A 22,540-nucleotide genomic window follows, 5' to 3' on the forward strand; every position below is an offset into this window, starting at 1 on the left:
CTGGACTTTTGTGTTCTCCCCTCCTCATACATGGCAATTCTGTGTCTCCAAATCATGGTCTGGCATTCATCTGAATTAGAAAGTCATTTATATGTAACTATATAGGCCACCTTTTGGTGCATAAGCCAAATATCATCTTCTCCCATATATATCTGACCTGGATCTCTTTGATGTCCTGCTTGCTCCAGGTGCCTCTACTGAATGAAGTGACCACAAAGTGAAGTAACCACCAGAGCCTTTTCAGTAGTAGCACCCTGGTTGTAGAGTAGCCTTCCAAGAAAGGCTCACCCAACATCATCTTTGTGATCTTTTTTCCTCCCACGTAAATATAGTTCTGTTCATCCAGGCCTTTTAAATAGCTTAAGTGGTCTGGAATAAAGGTTTCATCTGCAAATTGTACCCAAGAAAAACTCAATGAAAACATTTTATTTTTAAAAAATAAAGGTTTTCGTTATTCCTTACAATTTCCACAAATTTATCTTTAGCATCAAATGTATAGATTTGTTGTTACTGTGAAGAAGCATCCTATATTTCTCCCACAAATACACATGCACACACAAATTGCTCTCCAACAAACAGATTTGCAGATTGAAGAAATTCGCAGCTCCAACTTGTGGATGGCATCTTTGGCAGTGCTGATTTTGATTTGCCTTTTGAACTACAGTAATTGGTGAGGAAAGGCAGCAGCTTTCTCAGAGCCTTCTCCTTAACATTTGCTAATCCTTTTCATGATGGCTACCCCCTTCCAAAAAAAAAAAAAAAAAAAAAAACATCAGAAGTGCACTGTGCATAAATTTGCTTCACAGGGCTGCTGTCGAGGCAGAGAAGTTATCAAGTGTGTTTGTTTTTCTGGGCTTAAAATGAAGAGATATGAAGACAGCCATATCAGCTCTCATCACCAGGGTCATGAACATGCTTCTCAGCGTGGTTATCCAGAGCAGACAAATGAGATGCTGAGAGTTTAATAACAGCAAACAGCACTGCTGAAAAAGAGCAATTGATCCAGGATACAATTTCTTCAACCTCCTTTCATACGCTTTTCAAAGCGTTCCACCTGGTGGCTGGTCATGTCAGTGCCTTGCAAGGGAAAGTTTCAAGAAGAGATGCTAATGAAACTGATCTGTTAAACATGTTACTGGGGCGGGGCAGGGGGAGAGACATTGCACATACTTTTGTAAACCAAGAAAATATTCAATAAAATAGGTTTGTTAAAAAAAGAGATGTTAAGTGAAATTGATAATGGGTTTTGGCAGCCAAGAGAAATGGATAAGTGGCACGTCCTAAGAAGCCATTCTGAAGACACGCCATTGCTTGAGATAGCACAGTGTTGTCAACATTCGAACACACATCCAGCATATTATGTGCAGTACCTTATCAGCTCTAACCATCTCTGTGGTGGGGAAATCACTAACTGATTGCAATAGGTAACCTGTCCTTCTTGTAAGGTTTAAGTTACAAATATTGTGTTCTTTTTACACACACACACACAGAGAGAGAGAGAGAGAGAGAGAGAGAGAGAGAGACGGAGTGAAGATCTCAGACACATGCACCCAACTCTGTAAACCGATTACCTATTGAGGAAATAATTCCACGCCCAGAGAGCCACTGACATTCATTTGCTGCCTCACTAATCATCATGTGATGCTTACCTTTAAGACCTAACTCAGGGAGAGAAACATTTATGGAAATCAGTATAACAGAAGTAATACTTCAGGTTGTAAGTGTGAGAGGAGCAGAGGGAATATGTCTGCCAACAACATCCCCATTGACATTTCTGTCACCTTTCAAACTGAGAAAGATGAATTTCTGCTGCAGGGAAGCTTTTGTACCTATGGATGCTCCCCATGCATTTTAGAACCATGGCAAATTGGGGCTCCCCACTGCAGACGTTCACCTACCACAAGTTGGAAGGGTTAGCAACAAGGGGGCTGAGATAGTGAACTCACTCCCACTGCCCCCCACATGTTTAAATAACACCTAGATGTAATGCCTGAAAAGAACTCAGACTCACAACAAAATAAGAACCAGCCATATACCAAAGTAGGTCACTGGTCTGTCTAGACCAGGGTTGAGGGACCTGTTGTTTCTGAACTACAATTCCCATCAGCCCCAGCAAGCATGCCCAATGGCCAGGGATGATGGGAGTTGCAGTTCAGCAACATGTGGTGGGACATGGTTCCTCACCCCTGGTCTCGCCCAGTGCTCTCTACTGTGTCGTTAAATGGTGTCCATGCTCTCAGCCAGCAAAGGTATTTCCCAGTTCTGCTATTTCATTTTAAATTGGGGTACCATGGACTGAACCTGAGACGCTCTTCAGGCAAACCACCTGCTATATCACCAAGCCATAGTCATGCCCCTGGAAAATATATCAAAGATGTTCAAAAAGAAAAAAATTCATCACCACAATCTTAAGAGAAATATTCCTCTTATTAAAATAGGAGGTTCTTTAGCTTGTTGTCTGCCCCTTAAGGAATGCAGACTATGAATGGAAGGAATTGTCAGTTTCAATTCTCTTAACTTTTTCATTTTCCCATCTTAAATTTCCACAATACTTCCCACTTCTCCACATTGCTGGAGCAATTTGTGGGTGTGTTGTTTTTTTAAGAGTATCATGGGGGAGAAAGTGTATCATGAAAATTATTCAGCATTACACTGTGAATTTCTCCAAATAAACACGTTTTATATACATTTTTAAGTAGTGGACACATTCCTTGCAAACAATTTCTCTTACTAAAATGCATTTTGCATGTTATTTTAAGTAGCATATTCATTTTTATGCAAATTACCCCCTAAGACATGTATTTTTGTAAACATGGCTTGGTTAGAGAAATGCACCACAAAATTCAGGTTAAGTGTGAATTTTGAAGTGTGCTTACATGATTTGATAAACTCACTTTTAAATGTAAACTGAATCAATTTTCCCCCCCCCCATCCCTAATGCAGACTATACTGACTAGTTGCCCCATAACAAAGTTTGTTTCCAATTGTGAGATCATTTCTATGTGTCACTATGCTATGCTGTAAGCCTGCTGCAGCCACTTTCTGGGATAAGAGAAGCCCTACCATGGCACAAGGTGAGGTGGTAGTTTCGGGTCACAGATTTTGTAGCTGGGGCTCAGGGGGTAGCAGTAAGATGCTGCAGACTAGAGCTGCGTGTGCCACATGGCCAACGCTATACCATAAGGTAGCCTACTGACCTTGTGGGGGTGGAGGGTGCTGTCCTATTTCCAGTAGTCGGAGAAGATTCAACTGCCAATCCGGTCAGCTTCTCTGCTTTCAATGGGGTGCCACCATCCTTGCTTCAGGCAGGAGAATGTCTTCAGCTGTACCACGAAGCTTCAACCTTTCCATGTTTACTCAGTTTTTTCACCCAGATTTATTACCAAAGATTGGGGATTTAGGATTGTAGGCTTAGGTAGTTACGGTAGTTACTGGAAGAGCATGGATGGAGAACATATGCCTTCCCCCCGAAGTTGCTGGACTAAAATTCCCATCATCCCTGAACCATTGTCTATGCTGATTGGGGCTGATGGGAGTTGTAGTTCAACAGCATCTGAAGGGCTACAGTTTCCCTCCCCTTCCCCGCTAGCGAGGTATGAGCTTTATTGGTACAGCAATCGAGAGGTAAAACGTAATAGGTGTACAACTCCTCTGGGCATTTATTAGCAGTTAAAACATTTGTGATAGCCCTTCTCATTCCATTTCTTCTTCTTCTTCTTCTGATGGATTTTGACTTGCTTCAAATTAAACTAAGACAGAAATAGATTAGAATCAGTAGTGAAGTGTGAGAAGGTCCTGCCAAAAGGAGGGGTGGGATTAAAGAATGTGCAGACATTAATACAGTCTGGAGACATACATCCACAAATGAGACTCGGCACATCTAATAAAGATGCCTTCCTCTTGATTTATTGAGAATGCAATTCTTTATTCTTTTTTTTTACACCTGCAGGCTGCGATGAAACTGCAAAGCCATTAAAGAATCCATTAAATGGGAAGGGTGTAACTATAGCGAAGCCTGAGGTAAAGTTAACTGCAATGATGTTTGGGAATATGAGAAAACCACCCCAAGATCCTGAGGGGAACAAAGCAGAGAGGGCGCACTCTAGGTAGCCACTAGAGAGGAACAACTTAACTTAATGACAGCAGAGCACGGGAGGCTACCATGCAACATATCCAGCCTTGTATAACCAACATGCTTAACTCTAATTAATGTATGAAGGGGTTAAGACCATAGAGTAAGCTGTCCTGCCAGGCTTAACTTGGTCACACCCTCTCATCTTGGGAGAAAGGGTTACCAAACTCTTTGTTCTCTCTTCCACCATGTGAACCCTACCAGCAAAGAGGCCTAAGCTAGATGCTCCAGGCTTAGACTGTGTGGCTTAAGCAAACCATCTTTGTGTTTCTGTATAAATTATTTAGAAATTCTTACCATCATAGGAGCCAACTCATAAGTGCCGCAGGGGCTTCAGCATCCACAAAATTGATGGGCATTCCCATTCAAATGTTGTGTGTGCACTGCATAATGTGACTGGTTATGTGGGACAGGGATTACCTGGGCCCCCACAATATTTATCCAGGTTAGCACCCCTGCTTACCATTTTGGAATCTAAGTTATACTGCCTGCCTTTTATTGTTGCTGTATGGAAAAGCGCATGGTTCTGACCTTTGAAAAATTTGTAAGTAAACCATTTTTAACTTAGCAAATATGTGGTCTCTCTCTATGCTACAGGAAGTGGGGACGCAACTTAGAAGGGGATATGTTTAAAGATCTAACAGCCTATATTTCCACCCTTTACTTTGCTGCATGCTTTGTGATTTTAAATCTCTGATGGAGCTCTCTCACCAAAGAGTAGTTGTCCCAAACCTGGATCTAGGCATCCAGGGAATTCTCCTTTTGTCTGTATCTACTATTTTTCCTTTTCCCAAACTAACACTTTTCAGATAGGTCTGCCATATTCCAGTGCTTTTGCCCTTAATTACGGCTAAAACCACTACATACCTGGAAGGGTCAATTTATGTTTCCTCCTGATAGGATTGGGTAGCAAAGCACACCATGGATAAAAAAAAGCTAACTATTAAACCTCTAAACCTGAAGGGTTAGAAAGTTTAATTCAAGCACAGCAAATGAGAAAAATGTAATGATTCTCATTTGTCGAACGTACTTTCCATATTTCAGTTTTTTAACCTTGACAGCAGGAAAATGGAAGTTCACAGAACTTCGGAGGGTTTAATTAGCATCCAGACCATCATTGCAAATGGGCCCTTTTAAATCACCTTCACACCTGCATTGGGATCTATGAGTCAATTAGTGCCTATGCAGGTCTTATCATGCATCAAAAGGGAAAGGGAAGTAAAATTTAGTCAAGTAATTAAACCTAAAGGTTTCAAAGGTGCCTGTGGATATTGGGTGCTCAGTTCTACTTGCCATTCAAATAGAAAAGGGCAGCCAACTTCCATGAACTCCACTGAAAATATATGTGGTTTTCTTTTTTCCCCTCTTGTCTCTTTCCCCATTTTATTCCACTTCATTTTAAGTGACTTTACAGAATAGTGTAGCAGTTTGGGGAAAGGGGTATGGTAAGAGAGCAGCAGCCTTACAATCTGTGGACCCATATACACAATTGTTGAGCTGTACACTTGTCTGAGTAACTATGTATACAGTATAAAGAACAAGTATGTGCTATTTCACACAAACCCTTGTGTATTAGGAGAGACAGCTTGTAGCTGTGTTCAAGCCTACTGTTGTTGTACATTCTTCCTGGAATGTACACTAGTGCTCCTTTGACTTGGGGCTCTCTGAAGATCTACCCATGACAAAGTGATAGATAATAAATTAGCCACCTTATCAGCAGGCATTCAATTGCAAGATAAGAAATGTGGCTGGCTAAAGTGTCCCAGACCCCAAAAAGGTCTGAGCATGAGAGGAGCTATTGCTGTACACCACTACTCCTCATAATACAAAGGTCTTTCGCATTTCCGTTACAGGCTGTGACCAATTTGAGCACATTCAATTGATGCACAACTGCCGACACATGGGTTGTTTTGGACCCGGAAGAGAGTGAAACGGGAGCATAATGGGGTGTATCAAGGCAGGGCGGGCTAACGCACACTTCGTCAATGTGGGGTGGGGCAGGAACACAACCCTTGTGCTTGTTCCCAGAGAGGAGTTCTTACCCAATCCTTTTACTGTGACATGGCAGCTGAGCCAAGGTTTGACTTAAAGTGTTGTCCAAGCCCAGGATAGCAAAAAACTTTGACTACAGGAGACCTTAACCACAATCCCAGTTTGAATTACACAGCTTGGTGTAGCTGCTGCGTCATGCTGTGTTAAAAGGACCAAGAGGAGCAAAGCAGCTGTGAGCTGCTGCTCTCAGGGAACCAGCACATTTGTGCATCCTCAGTAAACCATACTTTGGCTTTCTGTGGTGTGTCCAGTTGGAAATATCCCCACCTCTTTTCATTAACCTGGAAACAGGTTGCTCAAGCTTACTGCCCGCCCACCCCCAGCCACCATGATTGCTGTCATGTTTTCTGGAATGGGAAACACAAGCTCTGTAGCTGTTTGGTTTCCTAACACATCGCTCGTGACACTCAGGTTGTTAGCATTCGATACCTCTTATAATTTGGCTATATATTTATTGGCGATTTTCTGTTTGATAGATGTGAGCATTTGAGTTCTTTCAAGTATGTATGTGCCCAGATGATTCATGCTCACAGATTAGGCTCTGCAGTGCATAAATATTAAATGACTGACTGGCTTACGTATTTGCTTTTCCTAGGCCCTGTCTGACCTAGTTACTTTAGCACATTGGTAACTTTCTTTCCTAAGCCCCAGAGGCTGTCGGAGCTTAAAATGTGCCGGGCCTCACCAAGACTCTGCTCCAGCATGTGCTTTCCAATGCTAAGGCTCAACCCTGGAGCATATGGCGTAAGACTAGATGAAAATCTCTCTGAGCAAGTGTTAGGTACCCTTCCCTCTCCAATGTCTGTAGGGGGCGGGGGACCATGCCTACCACTCCAAAGTCACACAGGCCATTGGCCCCACCCCTCATGCCCTGTGCTCCGAGTCCTATCTGAAAGGATAGCCTAAGTGCATACAGTTGTACAGGTGAGGACACCCCTTTCAAGTATTGTGCCAATTGCATGGCTATTTGGAGAGGGAGGTGTTGTTGGTGACGATAGTCCCAGGGAGCACAATATTGGGGACAGGGCTAGTAAAGGTGGTCTGGTCCCCCCGCCCCCTGGACCACTTTCCACATTTTGAATTTATGTGTGAAGGGAGTTGTGGTGGGGTTTCCAAACCTATTTCAACCTTGGCATTTCTTTTTTCTAGAAATTGAGCATTGCTGGTTCTCATCAATGGCCCAGATCTGCAATCAGAATTCCATCAGGTGTAGCTCATTCCAACTGCTGCATCTGCTTGTTGTGAAATGGCTCACCAGTTGATTTTCTGGTTGTTGCGCAGCTGTTAAAGGCACAAGGGCTCTGCCAGGGGAAAAAATGTTAGCAGTGCTTCCTACTTGGAAGTAAGATCCACTGCAATCAATTGGGGCTGAAGGATACCTTTCGAATTGTGTTGCTTCCTCTTCAGTTCTGAATTCCTAGCCAGAGCTTTGCAGCTCCAGTGATACGAACACAAAGTTCCCCCATGGCTGTTGGTGTCCCTGTTTACTTCAACAGAAGCATCAGTTCCACGCAGACGAAGCATAATACACACACAGCTGCCAACTTCATCAAAATGAACAGGGAAGACCTTACAGCAGGGGACATCTTGGTATGCATTGGCATTTTGTTCCTGCGTCCATACCAGGGGTCTGCAACCTTTAAGACAAAAAGAGCCACTTGGACCGAAGAAAGAAAACCTGGGAGCCGCAAAACCATTGCGGCATTTAAAACAGTGGGGCGTGTCGGGGCACACAATGCGCCTCCTCCCCTCGCTAGTATCCGCCCCGGAGCCTCAGCAAAAGTGTAAAAGAGCCACATGCGGCTCCGGAGCCGCAGGTTGCTGACCCCTGGTCCATACCAATATGCTAGATTAGGGTATTAGTGTTCTGAATTAAGGCCCATACATTATGGTTCATAAGGCCATAACTCTACTAATAGAAGAAAACATATCTAGAATTTTAAAATTGCTGCTGCGCAAATTACACCTTGCTTCCAAAAGGATTTGGCTGCATTTCAGAGAACAATATGTGCAAGGGAGTCTAATCGTTGGCTGTAGAAGGCAGAGAATTTATGCACAAGTCCTGCCCTTGCCAACAATAGGAAATCCCCAGCTGCACTCGCAATAGTTGCGAGTTGAATCCCTAGCCAGTGTGTGAAAAACTGATCCACAGACTGAAAATGCATGTGGAACAGAAGGCAATGGAAAAATGGACAGAACCACACATCAAACGGCAGAAAACTCTCCATGTAGAAATTACCCTGCACCCAGAAAACAAGCACATAAGGGCAGTGGCAGAGAGTGCTTTAACGACGCCCGAGGCACGGAGGGCGAAAGGAGCCCACTGAGCTCCATCCAGCCCAGTCCTCACCACTGGAGTGGCGCCAGCCCTGTGCCGCTTTATGAGGCTGGGGTCTGATCTCATTGGGAGAGGGGATGCCCCTGCTTACTGCTGGCCCCACCTGGTTAATGCCCCCCCATCAATGTTTAATGGAGGGGAGCGCTTCAGAGAGCGGTTTGGCAAATCGCTCTCTGAAGCACCTCCCACCCTCTGCTAAACCTCACTGGCATGATGTTTAATACAGTGGTACCTTGGGTTAAGAACTTAATTCGTTCTGGAGGTCCGTTCTTAACCTGAAACTGTTCTTAACCTGAAGCACCACTTTAGCTAATGGGGCCTCCCGCTGCCACCATGCAATTTCTGTTCTCATCCTGAAGCAAAGTTCTTAACCCAAGGTACTATTTCTGGGTTAGTGAAGTTTGTAACCTGAAGCGTCTGTAACCTGAAGTGTCTGTAACCCGAGGTACCACTGTAAAGGAGGTTTGCTCTGGGAACCATCACACACCATTATTATGCAAGGCGTCATCCCTGTCTGGATCACATTTCCATACTCCTTCCTAACATCTTGACACTGGTCTGAATATGGCAATTCATTCCACAGCACATTCCATGTCTTCACAGTTAGGAAAACCCTGCTGCTCTTGCAAAATGAATGAGTGCAACAGAGGCATGTGAGGTTAGTCACGAAGGAAGAACGAGTGAGCCAGAAATGCACTTAGGGAACAGGTAGATGCAAAACGACAGATGGTGATGGGAGAAAGTTATGCCTCCAACTTAAACATCAACCAGATTTTTCTCACCAAGAAAATTATTCCATCTTTATGAAGGAAAGTTTCCTGGAATGGTGATTATGATGATTTCAAATATGTGACCTTTGAAAGTGTCTTAGAATAATATTTTCTTAAAAAAAAAAAAAAGCTGAGAATATTACCAGTTTTATACAAAGCTACAGCACACTAGAAACTGTTCGACTAGAAACTGCAATCTGCTCCTGTCCCCCAAAGACCCTTACAATATTAGCTTCCAACTGCAAGTTTGTTCACCAGAGCTTTCCAAAGTGTGTGTGTTGCGACACGTTAGTGTCGGCTGCAGTGTGTAGGTGTGCTGCACAAACGGTCCCAATGCTCCTCCCGGGGTTAAAAGGGAGTGGGCAGCCTGCTGGTTTGCTAATAAAACTGAACTGGTGTGTTGCAAAATGATCCATGTCTAAAAAGTGTGTCACCAACAAGAAAAGTTTGGAAAGCTCTGGTGTACACAAGTTTGCTTAAGTCCATTTGACTTCAATGAGATATATAGAGTCTACTGGTTTTCTTTATATTTGGAAGGCAGTGTAGTGTAATGGTTAGAGTTCTGAACTATGACCTGGGAGACCGGGGGGGGGGGGTTGAATCCCCACTCAGCCATGTAGCTCACTGGGTGACCTTGGGGCAGTCACTACCTCTCAACCTAGCCTACCTCACAGGGGCGGTTGTGAGGATGAAATGGGGAGCAGGGGAACCATGGAGACCACCTTGATCCTTGGAAGATAATGGTGGCATATAAAGGTAATAAAGAAAATATTTTTGGTCAACTTGTTTTTCACATCTGACTTTTGCTGCTAATTTTGATGTACATTTCATGTTCTATGTAAACCATGTAGAGGCTTTGATGGTTAAGCAGTGCACAAATTTTAAGAATAAAATCAAGCAGTACATGGAGCTAAACACTGCAGCGTTTCTGCTGGAAAATACTGCAGTGGTACCTCGGGTTACATACACTTCAGGTTACATACGCTTCAGGTTACAGACTCCACTAACCCAGAAATAGTGCTTCAGGTTAAGAACTTTGCTTCAGGATGAGAACAGAAATCATGCGGCAGTGGCGCAGCGGCAGCAGGAGGCCCCATTAGCTAAAGTGGTGCTTCAGGTTAAGAACAGTTTCAGGTTAAGAACAGACCTCGGAACAAATTAAGTACTTAACCCGAGGTACCACTGTACTGCCTCAGTACTAAGGTTTATAGTTCTGACTTGTAAAAATCACACAATTTTTGTAAGTGGGGGGGGGGTTCTAATTAGTAAATATTTAGGGCATTTGTTTAGTATGACTACCTTATTCATGGATGTGCTTATAAGGTATACATTTGAGAGCTGGTGCAGTGTAGCATAATGAGATAAGACTATCAGTGTTATACTCCAGGCCAAGGACCTCTAGAAAATTAAAATTTTATCTTTGAAAAAAATTCCCCAGTTCAGCAAAGACCTACACAGATAACCACACGCCTTCGCAACTCTCCTGGAATATTTTTTCTCTTTCCTTGCCCCAGAGTTCCACTTGGTTTCTTTTAAAAGGACAGTGACCTGTCATCAATCAATGCAGACAAAACTCCAGGGAGGGACTAGGGGGCCTATGAGTGTCCTATGAGTCTATGGTTCTACTTTGCACACCAGCTGGAGTCCAGACCTCATTCCACACATTAAATCAAGAAGCTTAGGTCTCTCTCTCTCTGACTTTGCAATACTGTACATAGGTAAAAATATAATATTGACCTACCTGGCAGCGTTTGGGGGAGGATTACTGAGGTAATGTAAATCAGTATTTTCCAAAATGTAACCAAGCAAGCACCATGTTTCCTTGGAAATTCCTGGGAGATTCCACAATGAAAAGATCAGTAATGGTGGACAAGGATCCGGGGGTGGGGGTGGGGAGGAGGATGCTGGAAGAAAAAGAGGGGGCACAGCAGGAGAAGGAGTTATGCAGCATTTAGTTTCACTTTCAAAGAATTCTGGCATAGCATCACACATCAGAGCTTGTGGTTTAAAACAAACACTGGCTAGTTCAACAAACCAGCTTCATAATGCATGCCTTGAAGTTGGTTTTTTAAAGAAACTGGCCCGAGTTTGCTTTAAACCACAAGCTCTGATTTGTAGGCAAGACTAAGCCAAGATATTGGGGGGGAGGGGGCGGACAAAATATTGCAGAAATCCTCCTCCAGCCCTCACACAAGGGAGAAGGAACTTAGAAGCCTCTGACTTTGCTCAGGCCTATGCTAGTTTAGGCATCTAGGGCTATTTTCTATATTCTAGAATTACATATGAACCAGCCATCTATGATTGTGTATATACCTTTAAGGCACATTTAAAGCACATTCATTCTCCCAGAGAATTCTGGGTACTGTTTGCAATTCCCAGCTATATTTAACAAACAACAGTGTGCTTTGAGTTTGCTTTAAACGTACAGTGGTACCTCGGGTTAAGAACTTAGTTCATTCTGGAGGTCCGTTCTTTACCTGAATCTGTTATTAACCTGAGGTACCACTTTAGCTAATGGGGCCTCCCACTGCCACCGCCGCACGATTTCTGTTCTCATCCTAAAGCAAAGTTCTTAACCCGAGGTACTATTTCTGGGTTAGTGGAGTCTGTAACCTGAAGCATCTGTAACCCAAGGTACCACTGTATAGTGTGTATGCAGCCTATGTTCTCTACATGCTCTGCATGGATTTGGTCTTGACAGACAGTCCTCCTATTGAATGTCTGTATGCTATGGAAGAGAGATGCTTACTCCCCCATAGAGGAGTTAGTACAATGGTGATTGGTACAAGCACATTAAAACTTGGTTAGATTTTGCATCTGCCCTCATTTACCTTTAAACTAACATTCCCTACAAAAATACTTAGGCTAGACTAAATCACACGTAGCTTTGCAAATTATTGAATATTTTACTCACAGTTTTTTCCAGAAGTTATGGCACACATATCTCCATCTGTTGGCAGTAAAAATGAAGAAGAAGGTTCCAAACGACTTAAAGGGGGGGGGGCTGATTTTCTTATTGTTAAGTTGTGGGTGAACGTATCAGACGACACAGCGATTCTTCAAACAGCTCTTGTTTATTCACAGGCCAGAACAGAACTGAACTGAAGGGTTCAGCCAGCCTGCTTATATAGAGCTCCACGAAAACGCAACAGTAACCACTTTCTGTAACTATCCAATCACTGAACATCACTTTCAATCCCTTATTTGCATATGTGGACCTGAGTGAAAACTATCTACAGTATCCCTCTGCTGGCCAAGGGTGAGAACTTCAGTACATAACACTTACCAAAAGAATCATGCAGTCTTTAGGCTAGCAAAGATGCAGGCTGTAAAATCTCCATTTAGAGAGATTCAGTTCACTTTTAGAGAGCCATAGCCGCATGACTTCTTGCTTGTTCCAAAAAGCACAGAGATACTGAGAGCCTGCTAAGCCACACCTACTCTGATAATGTGAGCTCAGGACTCAGGTTAACCATTTTGTGCATGTAAGTGTGAGTCAATAACTGTATATTACAACAGGGTTACCACGAGGAAGAGGGGCTTTTTTGGTAGTGGCAGCCCAGTTATGCAAAGAACCTTCCCAGAGCAGTTTGTCTTGCACCATGTCATCTTTTTTGGCACCAGGTGGAGACCTGATGTTCACCTAGCACTTTTAAATGTGTCTTACACTCTGGTCCTCTTAGTTTTTAAAAAATGAATTAATTCTTTTTATTATTATTATTTAACTTTAATTGTTGCATTTCTTTTGAGAGTCACCCAGAGAGCATATGTCAATAAATTGCAAATAAAATTAATAAACAAATGGGACCAAGAAATCAAAACATTCAAAGTTGGCCATTCAGTAACTCCCCTCATAAGGCCTGAATTTGTCTTTTTCGTTTTGGTGCTCATTTTCCACCTACTTTTGTGACTGTTTGTTAGAATTCCTTACATTCTGCGCCAAACCCACCAGGAACATTCCTCAGGTGGCCAGGTGCAATGCTGTGGTGTTAACAAAACATGAAATATACTTTACTGTGCTTGGACTTGCCAAAAGCCAACTCAACTCGACAAAATTTGCTTTTTTTTAACGGGGTGGGAATCAAATGCCGTAGCTTTGAGGGCACTAATGCTACACATGTGGTAACAATTTCCTTCTGCCTTTGACTTCCTGTTAGCAAAGGGTGATATTTCTTTCATTGCTGCAGTTACACACAACTACATCACAGAATGATCTCGTTGGACGCTACTTGGCACAAAACCACACTGGTTGGAAAAGACAACTCAATGCTGAGAGATTTTCTAGCTCTTAAATTTGGCAGGTCAGCATGTTCACCCGAGATCCTTATTTCACCACTGATACTGTAAGGGCAGTGAGTTTAATAAGGTAGTATGAACTGAGCGTTGGAGAGACTGGTCCAAGAAAAACAAACTCACATATTATAGTGTTGGAAGCTAAATTGGCTGGGTCACAGTGTTTCCTTAGAACAGAATGCCTATCGCAAATCATGTGTTGTTGCAAGCTTTACAGAAAGCTGACCATGAACAATTTCTCATGGAGAAGCCCTGTAGATGGTTTTTTAATTTATGCCGGGGGTTCAGCTGACTCTCATATTTGTGGCAGAGAGAAAATTATTCCCATGGATCAGATTGGCTCAGTTGATCCAGGGTGTTCCTCCCGCCACTTAAACCTCCTTGGTTTTCCCAAACTGTTGCTTCCCCACATGCCCCTTGGTCATGCTTACTTTCAGCTGGATGTTTGGTACTAGCCTGCAAGGAAGTTGTGTAGAAGATTTAAGAGCCTAGGCTTGCCATACATCAGGAAAATTCCTGAGAGCCAGTGTGGTGTAGTGGCTAGGAGCGGTAGTCTTGCAATCTGGGGAACCGGGTTCGCGTCTCCGCTCCCCCACCTGCAGCTGCTGGGTGACCGTGGGCCAGTCACACTTCTTTGAAGTCTCTCAGCCCCACTCACCTCACAGAGTGTTTGTTGTGGGGGAGGAAGGGAAAGGAGAATGTTAGCCGCTTTGAGACTCCTTAAAGGGAGTGAAAGGCGGGGTATCAAATCCAAACTCTTCTTCTTCTTCTTACATGTCCTGAATCGGCAACACTGAGACTACAGAGGAGGAAGCTGACAGGCAGCACCAAGCTGAGGTTGGTGGGGCAATGCCTCCTTGGACCAGATCCATTGTGTCTGACAAAGTAATATTGGGGCAGTGGCAGATCTTGGGATCTCAAATCTCAGTGCTGCCATGTGCGGCCTCTTCTAAAACATTGTTCGGAGTCCCCAGTGGTGCCCCTGAGGCCCAGTGCAACTGAAGCGGGCACACTCCCCCCAATCTGCCTCTCCCGTGTCCAGAAAATGTTGATGGAAAACAAGGAAGCCAAGACTCAGAATAGCAAAGCTGATGAATATGGACTTGGGCAAAAATGGAAGAACCAGGCCACAAAGAATTTTAAAAGGTATAAACACAGTTTAAAATGCATGGGGGGAAGGAACTGGGAGATAAAGGAGGGGATGATAAAGAGGTCTTGCATGATCAAGATGACAAGTGGAATGAATTACCCGAGCAGCAGCATTCGGAGCAGAGATTAAAATTTGAGGCAGGATGCTCCGAAAGTAAAATATTACAGTAATGAAGGTGAAAAATTATCGGAGCCCAGGCAATCATCCTAGCAGTCAAAATGGAAAAAGATGGATTTTGACAATACTAAAGGCTAACAAAGGACAAGACATAGCAAGATGTGAAAGGAATATGAAAGAGAATTCTACAGAACCAACTGAAGGTTCATGATCACAAGACTATGAGGAGAAATTGTCTGCATTAATCAAAGAAGCAGAAAAGAGAAGCTTTAGTAGAAAAAAATTCTGAGTTTTATACATCACTTGCCATGAACTAATTTGGATTAACTAGTTCACTTAACTACCGCAATTCAAAAATCTCAGAATTACACCTGAAAGTAGTTCCTACAATTCCTGTATGAACTGAACATGAATTGTTTCTTTGCAGTGCAACTCTGGGCGATTCTTAATTCAATTCAGTTTTAATTCTCTCTCTCTCTCTCTCTCTCTCTCTCTCTCTCTCACACACACACACACACACACACACACACACACACACACATTATGGAATTCATTGCACTTTATGTGTGATTGTGACCATTCCAGTTACAATTCTTACTTATCTGAAAAACTATCATAACTGTTGGGAAAAATAAAACAATTGTTCCCTTTAAACTGTGTGTCTGTTTTGATGGTTTCTTAGTCTTCATGTGCATATTTTATACTTTAGCAGAACAGATTGTAAAATTCTGAAAACTGGTGGAGGGGGGTGGAATGCTGAGGACCACATGAATTAATTGTTAATTGAACTGGAACAAAATTAGTTCATTTTTGGAGGGGCTGAACTGTAACCAATTCCTTTTTTAAATGAACTTTCTAAGCACTGATTTTATCCATGATGACAATGAGGCATCCAGGGCAAAACAGCTAAAAGAAAGTAGTTTCAATCAGCTGCATTAGTGATGTGGAGAGAAATTTGTATTCAGATTTAAAGTTGACCTAACTAATTCACACTTTCCGAAGCAATATGCAAACCAAAACGCAGTTATCCTTTGAAAAGTGCACACCACCCAGTTTTGCAATGCGATTAAACCAGGAAATCAATATGTGCGAAAAATACATTTACTAGGGTAAAATGTGCATTAAACTGCATATATATTGGAAAAGCTAACATATCAAAATCCATTGTATTGGGGAAACTGTATAGTGGACAAAAACACGTGCAAAATGTGTTTATGAGGAGAAATCCACATTAAAATGCTGGTGGATTTTCATGACAACCATATATATATATATATATATATATATATATATATATATATATAGCTGATGATGAAATACAGAGAACTGAACTGAACGCTGGAAAAATGAGAGAACTGAACTTAACACCGGAAAAATGAGAAACTGGCCATATTTTCTCATCCCTGGCTGTAGTAATGCTTTGTGCCATGCAACTAGTTTCCCTGGATGAGAGAATCCAGATTTCCATCTGCATCTTCTGCATCTATCATGGATACTGGAGAAACGTTATGATGCTCATACACATCAACTGTGTGCACTGATATCCTGTTCTAGAGTGGGCTGCTTGAGAAGCAAGAAAATGAAGCCTTTAATTTCTCCTCTGTTCATCTGGCATATTTTTCAAGTCCCCATTCCTCCCCACCCCCACCCCCGATCACCTTGGAGCTTTCCGGTGACACTTCAGTTATCTTCTAAATTATGCTCATTAACTTCGTGGGGTGCATAACACCACGTTAGCAATCATTAATAGCATTTAATTTCAAAAGCCAGAAAACCCTTGTGTCCAAGTCATATGCCTTTATTAAGGCGTTGTAGATGAGAGCCTGCAGTAATTTTATTTTACACTTAATAGTTTTGATACCGCTCCTCCAAATGCAATCAAGCATTGCTGGAGCACAAGTCACCAATTCCAGTTCATCAGATCCCTAAGAAACCTTGTGGTATTGCTACTTAACTGTCTGAAGTGTTTGGCCCTCTCCAATAGCTCCTTGGGTTTGATTAAAATTATCCTCATGTTTTCAGCACACTTAGAACTTTAAATGGAACCGTTTTCCCAGTGCAGCATTCCAACAAGCAGGCTAGTAATGAAGAGGTCGAGTCATTAAGGCTGCTTCACACATCAAGTAATTCCTACCTGGACCTGATAGCATGCTATGATTAGGGTTGGGTTTATGGGATGCTTTTTCCAAAAAAAAGGACTTGCAATTGTAATACTACTCAGGTTCTACAACAACAAAAAACATTGGCTTTGATTGTGTGTGCGTTTTCTGCTTCAGTTATGATTTCTTTTCCTTAGCATCAGCAAAATCCAGAGGTATAGGTAAAAAAGGTAAAAGGTAAAGAACCCCTGGATGGTTAAGTCCAGTCAAAGGTGACTCTGGGGTTGCAGCGCTCATCTCACTTTCAAGCTGAGGGAGCCAGTGTTTGTCCATAGGCAGTTTTCCGGGTCATGTGGCCAGCATGACTAAATTGCTTATGGAGCAACGGAACACCGTGATGGAAACCAGAGCGCACAGAAACACCATTTACCGTATTTTTCGCCCTATAGGACGCACCGGCCCATAGGACGCACCTAGATTTTGGGGGGGGAAATAAAGGGGGAAAATTTATTTTCCCCCCCCCACAGGCGCGGGGCTGGGGCGGGGGAAGCCCGAGCTTCCCCCGACCCCAGCCCCCAGAATGGGAGCCAGAGTGGCTCCCGGAGCTTGCGGGGCTGGGGGAAGCCCGAGCTTCCCCCACCCCCAGCCCCCAGAAAGGGTCCGAGAGCGATGGCGAAGGTGCGCGCCGGAGCTTCCCCGCCCCCAGAGCGGGTCAGAGAGCGCTGGCGAAGGTGAGCGCACCTTCGCCATCGCTACCGGAGCTTGCGGGAGTGGGGGTGGGGGAAGCCGGAGCTTCCCCCTACCCCAGCCCCCAGAACAGGTCAGAGAGCGATGGCGATGGTGCGCACACTTTCGCCATCACTCTCGGAGCTTGCGAGGCTGCGGGTGGGGGAAGCTGGAGCTTCCCCCAACCCCAGCCCCCCGAACGGGTTGGAGAGCGATGGCGAAGGTGCGCGCACCTTCGGCATCGCTCTGGGAGCTTGCGCGGCTGGGGGGATAGCTTCCTGAAGCCTGGAGAGCGAGAGGGGTCGGTGCGCACCGACCCCTCTCGCTCTCCAGGCTTCAGCGAAAGCCTGCATTCGCCCCATAGGACGCACACACATTTCCCCTTCATTTTTGGAGGGGGAAAAGTGTGTCCTATAGGGCGAGAAATACGGTACCTTCCCGTCACAGCGGTACCTCGTTATCTACTTGCACTGGCATGGTTTCGAACTGCTAAGTTAGCAGGAGCTAGGACAGAGCAATGGGGGCTCACTCTGTTGTGGAGATTCGAACCACTGACCTTCTGATTGGCAAGCCCAGGAAGCTCAGTGGTTTAGACCACAGCACCACCTGCATCGATGAAAGGGGTAAGGAACCTCAGGTTTGGATCGAATACAGCCTTCTGTCACCCAGGCTACACCCTGCCTCCCAAGGCCATCTCCCTCACTGGCCCTGCTTCATAGAGCATAGAACTGTAGACTTGGAAGGGACCCTGAGGATCATCTAGTCCAACCCTCTGCAATACATGACTATGCAGCTGTCCCATAAGGAGACTGAACCTGCAACCTTGGTATTATCAGCACCGTGCTCTAACCAACTAAGCTATTAAGGCTCAAGTGCCCATTTTCCTGCTTTCTTTTGCCATTCACTCCACTAACAGGTCACGTGTGATTCCCCACCCGTGGCTAATAGCCACTGGCAGACCTTTGAAGGTCCCGTCATTCTGCCCCTGCCCTCCACCTGGCAGTACCCTTTTGTGAAGATAATATGCATTTTTGGAGAATGTGTATACTTGGCCACATGGATAAATTTATACAGAAACCAGGAAGATGAACTGCAGATATTCCAGCATGGATGGTGCCGCTAGCTAACATTAAAATTGGAGGGCCCATGGAATAGTTCACATTCCAATGACTAGAGCTGAGAATTTCCCACAGTCTTCAGCTGAGGGTATTGATGTGCTTTTCAAGAAGAAAAGAGAAAGGCCCTAATGCTCACTTTCTGTTCTATAGTGCATTAAGTAGAAGAGATTCTTTAAGTGTGTGCCTTTAATGAAAAACAGTAGAATGTAGTATTTTTAGTTTGTGCCCATCTTTGAAGAATTTAATCCTGACAGTGATCAGCAGAATGCTTTGCCTCATAGAGTAACCAGGAAAATAACTTCTAACAGGGTGCAGAGGAGGTGGGCAAAAAAACTAAACCTATTTCTATTTATATCTTTCCTTATCTAACCAAAATTATTTTTTTCTTTTCTTTGGCTTTGATGGAGGGACTGTGGGAACTAGGCTCCTTGCCTCTTGAGAATTACTGTATAAGGGGAAAAACACAAATGTGCCTTGACATAAGCTGGTTTTATGCAATAGGTCATCTTGAGAACAGCCAAAAGTAACAAGGCTGCCTTGTTCAGGTCACAAGGTTGAATGTTCGGGGACTCAAACGTACATAGGTAGTCTTGCTGGGCATGAAGAAATCATGGGTATAAGTTAGTTAGTTACTTAGTTAGTTAGTTAGTTAGTTAGTTAGTTAGTTAGTTAGTTTAAAAAACAAACCCGTCTCTAATGATGTATAAGTGGTGTAAAACAGATTAGTGGCCCAGTTTGCATTTCTCCATCTACACTGAAAAGACACAGCCAGCCAGATTGTGAAGAAGTATCTGAAGCAGGTACAAATTTGCATCTACATTAGGTGTGAGCAGATGCCTGCTTTGTAGGTGGATCAATATTTCTGGTGTCTGTGTTCTGTTTAATTGTCCCAGCCAAATGCATTCAAAACATATTGGGATGACTAATGTGTATACCACAATCCTGACAGCCAGTTCAGCAAGGGAAAATGATTGTTGGGGAGTTTAGAACAGAGAAGGTGTGTGTGCGTGCATTAAAAGGGATGCTAAACCTTTCTCCTGCTGCCCACTAATTTCCCCTTCCCTAGCTGATCCATGCACTTCACAGAGTTCCTTGCAAATAATCAGGAAATACATTGTGGGGGAGAGGGCAAGGGTTAAGCACTCCCCTGTGCTGCTTTTCTGTGTCACATTGGACCCTCTCAAAGCAGGTGCTCTTATGCAGGGGTGGCGGGAGGAACTCACAATTTTCATCTTTGAGTTTCAGGACAACCATTCAAACTGGTGTGGAATTTGACAGCCTGTAAATCTTCTGTCTCCAAGTTTCTATTCTACATGGTTTCAGGAAACAGCTTTGAAATTGTGTGGGCAGTGTTGGGTGAAAACTTAAATCTAAAAAAGGAGAGGTTGTCAGTGATAGATCTTCCCTGCATGGCTGCCTCATATTTGCTAACTCCAAAAATTCCTATGCTATCTCCTTTGCAGGAGGTATTTACACACTCCTTCACTTCTCAAAGAGAATCATTGACCAGGTAACTTTCTGAATCAGGGTGTTAAGACTGGCAGAAAGGGCCTCCTTGGAAGTTCTACCACAGTCAGAAATTGGGGCAGTGATGGCCTGGAAAAAGATGCTCTATCTGTAGAACATACCTAAACTGTGGTTCCCCATGAGGAAACCTTTAGATTTGTTAGGGAGCTGAGAAATCTGTTATACATCTCTAATCTCCTCACAGACATTTTTTTGTTAGACTTATCTTTCTTAGGTTTCCTTGAAGCCATAAGTGTATAGCATAGGTTTTCCTTAAGAATACAGCTCTGTACACACCATATACTTAAATCACAACTTCCACCAAAGAATCTGGGAACTCTTGTTTGTTAAGTGCTGGAAAATGTAACTCTGAGGGGTAAACTACAGTTCCCAGAATTTTTTTTTTTGGAGGGGGGGAATGTGCCTTAAATGTATGGTGTGCATGCAGCCTGTGTCAGAAATTCTAGCCGCAGCAGCGTATTTTAAAAGCGCGGAGGAGGGGGGGGAACACTAGCTAGCCAACTGGAGGCCATTTTCTGAATGCCGATGGGATTGTTTTCATTTATGTCTGACATTTTGCAAATAGCAAGCAAAACATCAGCAATGGCGGCACAGCAGTTTTTACAGATAATATTCATTGACACCCCCCCCCAAAAAAAAGGATATTTGAGGGGCCGGTTGCTGTTGAGGGAAAAATCAAATCCATCATATTGGACTATTAATTCAGCTCATTATCTTGCAACACGCATGTGTCTGCCAGGCGAAGGTTAATAGAAAGTTTATGAAACTTGGAATGCAATTAAGTCTCTGAGGGCTGCACAGTTGGAGGCTGCGGCAGTTTCTATGGAAACCAAAGGGCTCAGGACTAGTAACAGCGGATTAACTTGAAGGGAGAGATAAGTACATGAAAAATAGCTCTCATCTACCATTTCTGTCTTAAAATGGAATGGATCAAAAAGTTGAAAACAAAGGAAGGCTGCAGCCTTGCCCATAGTTAAATGCGGCAGTATTTACAGACACAAATAGCTGAGCTGGATTACAACAACCAGCAATTTTATTTATACATTTATTCATAAAATTTATATGCCGCTTGATTGCAAAGGGCGGGGGGGGGGGGACCCTCAGATCTCAACAGGTCATAATTCTGAAATGCCTGCCTGGTCCATCTCAAGGAATACTTATTTACTAACATGAATGCCCATGAAAATTAATGGATTATTTATATTAGTAGTGCCCTTTCTCCATTCATTCTCTTTTTTCACATATTACTATCCTCTGACCAAAGTCCACAGCTCCCTGTCATACACACATGTTCACACAGACCTTACCTTCTCCCTTTGAAATGGAGAGTGGTTAAACTATTTGATCTAAGGATACTGTTCTTAAGTTTGTTGACTGGGAGCTAGTACGTAGTCAATTCTGCAGCTATATTGGGTGACAAATGCTAAACCCAAGGCTAATGATGATCCTTTCTGCAGAGTTACACCATGGCTCCAACAAAGAGGGGCAGTGCATGCCAATGCACTGTGGTGCTGCTCAATTAACAAGGCTACTGAGCAATTTGTTAGTAGGTGATAATGGTTCTACAAGTTAAACCGATTCCCCGAAGAAACAGAGCTTGAGCACTGAAAGTGGACAAAAAGCAGGGTGAGTGGTCTTTCTTGAATGCAGTGGCTCATGCATTTAATCTCACCAGTTGCTGTTGGACTCCTATCAACCCTCTCCATTGGCCATGCTGTCTGAGACTGATGGGAGTTGGAGTCCAACAGAATCTGAAGGGCACCACACTGGCTACCTACACTCAGCCTTAAAATGCATTTGCATTAAATATCGCTAGTTTGAAGGCAGTTGGAACCAGTCCAGACCGGTTTGAACCAGTTGAAGCCGGTTTGATGAGGTTTAGACCGGTTGGAACCACTCCAAGCTGGTTGGAACCGGTCTAGACCGGTTGGAACCGGTCCAAGCTGGTTGTAACTGGTTGAAGCCAGTTTGAACCGGTACAGACAGGTTTGAACTGGTCCAAGCCTGTTTGAACCAGTCTAGACCAGTAGGAACCGGTCACAGCTGGTTTGAAGCAGCCCAAGCCAGTTGGAACAGGTTGAGACTGGTAGAAACCGGACAAAGTTGGTCAGTACTGGTCTAGACCCTTCTGAACTGCTCCAAGCTGGTTGGAACCTGACTAGACAGGCTGGAACCGGTCCAGACCGGTTGGAACTAGTTGAAGCCGGTTTGAATAGGT

At 43.6% G+C, this 22,540-nt stretch overlaps 1 protein-coding gene and 1 long non-coding RNA gene across 3 annotated transcripts in view; one reads left to right on the forward strand and one right to left on the reverse strand.

Annotated features, from left to right (window-relative positions):
* Nucleotides 1-422: 422 nt before the first annotated feature.
* Nucleotides 423-22,540, reverse strand: part of LOC310706587 (protein FAM13A-like) — a 43,542-nt gene continuing 21,424 nt past the window's right edge. The window contains exons 8-9 of one of the 2 annotated variants that reach the window (XR_014525930.1): nt 12,207-12,242; nt 8,022-11,196 (exon numbers count right to left, since the gene is read on the reverse strand). The gene's annotated coding sequence lies outside the window, so the exon portion shown is untranslated. Of the gene's footprint in view, nt 1,078-8,021; nt 11,197-12,206; nt 12,243-22,540 lie in introns of those variants that run through there. The other variant, XR_014525929.1, reaches the window with a different exon arrangement.
* The window catches only part of LOC310706636, a 35,890-nt gene continuing 14,435 nt past the window's right edge, over nt 1,086-22,540 (forward strand). The window contains exons 1-2 of the long non-coding RNA XR_014525981.1: nt 1,086-3,184; nt 3,950-4,106. This is a non-coding gene — a long non-coding RNA (uncharacterized lncRNA). The remainder of the gene's footprint in view (nt 3,185-3,949; nt 4,107-22,540) is intronic.

This window comes from Podarcis liolepis (genome assembly GCF_965112155.1).
Source record: "Podarcis liolepis genome assembly, chromosome: 5".
In the NCBI taxonomy this organism is placed as follows: Eukaryota; Metazoa; Chordata; class Lepidosauria; order Squamata; family Lacertidae; genus Podarcis; species Podarcis liolepis.